Here is a 5,810-nt window from a genome sequence, read left to right as displayed (position 1 = left end):
TAACTTTAAATATGTTGGAAACCAGTATAATAACTTGACCTTAAACCAATAGAACTACTATATACATCTACACCTCTATTCACCATTTATTCAATATATCTATATCTATATATATATATATATATATATATATATATATATATATATATATATATATATATATATATATATATATATATATATATATGTATATATATATATATATACATATATATATATATATATATATATATATATATATATATATATATATATATATATATATATATATATATATATATATATATATATATATATTATTAAAAACATTTAATACGAATATTTATTTATTTTAATTTTATTTATATTATACCTATTGCTTGCAAAAAAAGGTAACTTTGATTCCGTTTTTTTGTTTTCGACACTATTCATTAAATTCCTTTGCGACATTATTCCTTTTTATATTTTCGACACTATTCATTAAATTCATTTGCGACATTATTCCTTATTCTGTTATTCGACAATCAATCATGCAACAATTTGCGACACTGTTCCTTTTTCACATTTTCGACAATCAAATTTGCGACAATAAAAATTTTGCGACACTATTCCGCCACACCTGATTAAGGTATATTTTTATAAAAGGTAATATTTATTGAAACTAATGGAAAAACATTATTTTTATATTTTGAATATGGTACCTTTTTCATGAAGGTTACATGAAAACATCTTGAAATGATATAAATAAAACAAAAATCTAAAAGAATATATTAACTATTATGAATAAAAATAATTTTTGAAATCGAGATATAATCAAAATGCAAAAGGATTTTCAGAAATGAAACTATCATTATCATCACCAAAAAATAAATGCTTTTACATTCATTTTGATATTTGCAAGCACAAACTTTTAAATTAAAAGCCATACAACTAAACAGCTTTGCAAGCCACAACGCTTGCAATACCAATTTTGCAAGTCATTAAATCTGTGTTACCTATTTTGAAATTTACAATACTTGCTTGGATATTTTAAATACCATGGCTTTACTTAGATACCCTTAACCTCTGATACCTCGTATATGATTATTATAACCTGATACAAAGTGTACCTGATACCATGTATAAGATGTATATCAACTTTGAAGAGCAAACCACAAAATACTTTTGTTTTTGAACATACAACATATAAATGGATATTGTAATATAAATGAGAGAAAAACAGTTTTTCAAGATATACACCAACATATGTATGAAAAATTATTAATAGAAAACGTTTAAATTTGCAAAAATAAAAAATTCTGTTAACACTTGAGTTCGTTACTAATATAATGTAATAGTATATTCAAACAGTCTCTTCAAATATAATAATTATAATTCCTAAAATTCTTTTTTGTAGCTGTTTACACTTTTTATTCACAAAAGTACAAGTCATATTCACAATTCACAGTCATATTCACAATTCACAGTCTTATTCACAATTCACAGTCATATTCACAATTCACAGTCATATTCACAATTCACAGTCATATTCACAATTCACAGTCATATTCACAATTCACAGTCATATTCACAATTCACAGTCATATTCACAATTCACAGTCATATTCACAATTCACAGTCATATTCACAATTCACAGTCATATTCACAATTCACAGTCATATTCACAATTCACAGTCATATTCACAATTCACAGTCATATTCACAATTCACAGTCATATTCACAATTCACAGTCATATTCACAGTAGTTACATTCCTAAAAGTCTTTCAATAAAAAAACTGTTGTAATCAGTAATAAAACTCAATAATAAAAATGTTTATCAATTTAATAATAACTTTATAATAAGTTAATAATATATAACCAAGTAAAAAATTTATTCTTTATAAATATATTTTTTGAAGTATCAATACAAGTATACAAAAAAAAGAATAAAATCCAGATTTTTAGAATACAATTTTGAAATTTGATGAAAACACAACTTTGAAATGCATGAAAACAAAATAAAACATAGAAAAAACACAAAACAAAAAATAAGAGTAAAAATATTAATATAAATAGACATATCAAAATCCTCGTTTTACGGAACCGATTTTTAAAGTTTTTTAAAGTGTAGTTTTTTGGTATAGATTTTATTGATATCTAAAACTATGTTGCATTTCGTGAGCTTAATAAATGTTGAACATATGTTCTTATTTTTTTCTATCCTTTTTTTTTTTAAGTTTATACATTTTCTATGAGCATGTCAAATTTTAAGGCTTTATTTTAAACAGCACATGCCTTATTTTTACCTGCAATTTTGGTAACGAAATTTAGTTTTTCAGAACGGTTTTGGGGAGATAAGGATGAGGGGGAGAGGGAAGGAGGTTTGTACGTATTTGTATTTTAATATTTGTTGATAAAGCAAAAGTAAATTTCATACTACAAAATATAATACTGTTACTAATAGTATTATATTTTGAAAAATTTTGTTTTATATTATATAAATAATTTTGTCACTGACTTATTAGATAAAAGGTTTAAATACATATTTTAATGAATCTCTTTAGATTTTTACATAGATTGTTTTAATAATTAAAAATGATATTACTTCTTGATATGAAAAGTGTTTAAGAATGCATATCACAATTGTGATGACTTATATTCGGGCATCTTAAGCAAAAATTGGAATATTTTCAATAATAATTGAGCTGGATCCAAAATTTTTGCGAATAAACAATTTTTAGGGATCCCTACTCATGATCGACTTTTGGGCACCCAAAATTTTCTTTTAAAAACACAGAGGTTTTAAAAAAGTAGCAAAAGTGCTAATATTACCCAGATCACTTGGTAATATGAGCACTTTAAATTAGCTCAAAATAATAACATTAGTTAGATGAAAAAACACCAACCTGACAATAAGAACTAATTTTTGGAATATAATGATTCGTTATTTTAATGATAAGTTATACAAACTTATCATTAAAAGTTCAAGTTTTAAACCACTTTTTGTTGAAACAATAGTGCTATGTTTTCCGCAAAAAAAAAATTAGTTCGTTATTTTTTTAATTTTATAAACTCAAACCTTTAAACGATAAAAATTCAAATTTTTTGAATTTAAGTTACAGAAAAATATTTATTATTGTTAAAATATTAAAATTTTTTACTATGCTTTGTTTTTATTTAAAAAGCATTTAAAACCACTGCTATTTTAGGACTTTACCGGTTTTTGCATCCATTTAAAACAAACGTGACATCCATTTAAAACAACCATGACATTCATTAAAACAATCATGACATTTATTTCAAACATCGTGAAAATCAATTAAAACAATCGTGATTTTCAATTAAAACATTTAACGCATGCGCAATCAATTTAAAGCAGCCGTGGCGCAGTGGTTCTGGCTCAGAACCCAGAGGTCCCGGGTTCGACGCCGGCTCTAGCTAAATGAGCGACATTGATAAGGAAAGAGGCGTGAACTTCTAGTTAAATGCTCTCCCGCTGTGCTCCGTGATAAGACCGTAAGGACTTCTGGGAGCACCTTAAAAAAAAATAAAAAATAAAAAAAAATCTCAACATTTTATATCATTCAAAAAAAAGGTTTTATTTTAATATATGTTTTAATTTTTTTTATTCAATTTTTTAAAATTATTTAAAATTTTATTTTATTTAAAATACAATGTTTATTTTCCAATTACTGTCGAGATATGTCATCTGACCTAGGAAACGCTTTGAAAAAGCTTTTTCAGTGCGTGTAATAGTTCGATAAGTTATCATTAGGAATAGATAAGCAGGCCTCACGCATCCTTGTAATTAGTTCTTTTCTTCCAGATGGGGCCGTATTTCTTCGCACGATATTTTTGAGATAAAAAAAATCTCTTCACACGGAATCAAGAATGGGGAATATGGTGTCAAATATTTTATTTGAATTTTCTGACCCCTCATCTCAACATTATGATGGATTGTGAAATTATCCATCATCAGGGTGAATTCTTCCTCTGTCGCCAAAACTCGTACAACTTCATCAATATATTCTTGAAACAAAACTGTGTTGACTGACATACTGACAGCTTCGCAGTGAATTATATTTAAACTATTGACGGCCAATATCATCGAAACGTTACGCTACCTAGGGCGAATGATCGGGTTTCGTGTTACTCCTCTTCTTGCCCATGAATGACAGCAAAACATTTGTAAATTAAATGAACTTTTATCAATAAAAACAATATTTTGATAGCGATGAAAAGACGAGACTAAAGTATACCATCTAATATATTCAATTCAAAGATTTTTTTCGTCTTTGTCGTTTCTTCTTTCATAAATTTGTCGAGTAATTTTATATGTGTATCCAAGATTGGTCACCCATCTCCAGTTGTTATCAATACATTTAAAGTATGTTTAATTTCAATTAAAGTTGTCGTTGTATTATCGTCAATAAACTCTTCAATTCTTCTTCTAATCTCTTTATTATATATAACGTGACGAACGCCACCTCTAGAACCAGGAAGTGTTGATTTCGTTCCATCGTACCTATTTAAATTTGATTGTATTAGTTTTTCGACTAACTCCTGTTAACGATGAAGCTTTAGATTGAGTTTTTCCTTGATCAACAACTAGATTTACAACAAGATCTCGCATGTTTTTGGAAACGGAATTTCGCGGCATGAAGATTCAGATTGAGTTTTTCGCGGCAAAGAAGTTTCAATTGAATTTTTCAATTGAATTTTTCTTTTTAATCAACGACCAATCTCAAAACAAATTTTCGCGTATTTTGGCAAACAGAATTTCGCTACATGTTTTAATGAAAATCTAATATGCACATGCGCTAAATGTTTTAATTGGAAACCATGATTGTTTTAATTATCATCATGCATGTTTTAATTGAACGTCGTTGTTTTGCTAATACAGTATGGGTATAAAAAACTTGTACCGGGTTTTGCACTATTTAAAACAAACATGACATATATATCAGGGTTGTACTCTCATGATCGTCAGGATTTGTTACTTACAAAAGTGTGTTTATTAATAAAAATATATTTTGATCTATAAAGATATTATTTCTTGCGATTATTTAAAAGAAAACCTTAAAAAGCATTTAAAGTAGTATACAGTTCATTTAATAATGAGTACACTATGGTGCGTTATATAATTTTACCAAACTTAAAAAAAAAGGAATTGACACGCGATTTAATATTTCGAGTTGCGAATGTACTGTTTTTTTAAACATCGTTGATGCATTTTGAAGCACGCTTTTTTCTCAATTTAAAATGAGTTTTAGAATAACATTATCTTTCATTTCCAAATGCTATTGTATCATTCTTTAAACCTTATAGTCGCATTTTGAATCGTGTGAATGGGTAGTTAAATCATTAATAACACTGAATCTCTTTTGTTTTCCCAATGCTTTTATTACCTCCTCATCTCTGTCTGTCTGTTAACATCAAACCTCGCAATCAATTTTTGAGTCACTTCCTATGATGGATCTTCTTCAAGTTTAGCATATATACTCTTGCTTGATGATATACTCGTGTTTGAAAATTCGCCGGCTCAGTTGTTACGACTAGGACCCTACAGCCCAATGTTAAACCCAGTGAAAGCTATCTGGTCCAAAATAAAAATTAACGTTAAAAATATTTTTGCATTCCACCTGTTTTTGGTGATGGGATTATGGAACAACAAATGCAGTATTTAGAGAGAACTGTTACTGCGGCAAAAAATATAATAATGCCATTATTGTATGTGTACAATCGTGTGTACAAAGCGCGTGTACAACATACGACCACGCATTACGCAACAATTTTAAATATGGAAGACGTCCAAGTTGGTGCTTAACTGAATATTGCGATGATTTTTA

The sequence above is a fragment of the Hydra vulgaris genome, chromosome 02 (genome assembly GCF_038396675.1).
Source record: "Hydra vulgaris chromosome 02, alternate assembly HydraT2T_AEP".
NCBI classification, from domain to species: domain Eukaryota; kingdom Metazoa; phylum Cnidaria; class Hydrozoa; order Anthoathecata; family Hydridae; genus Hydra; species Hydra vulgaris.
This window is presented reverse-complemented; position numbering follows the sequence as displayed.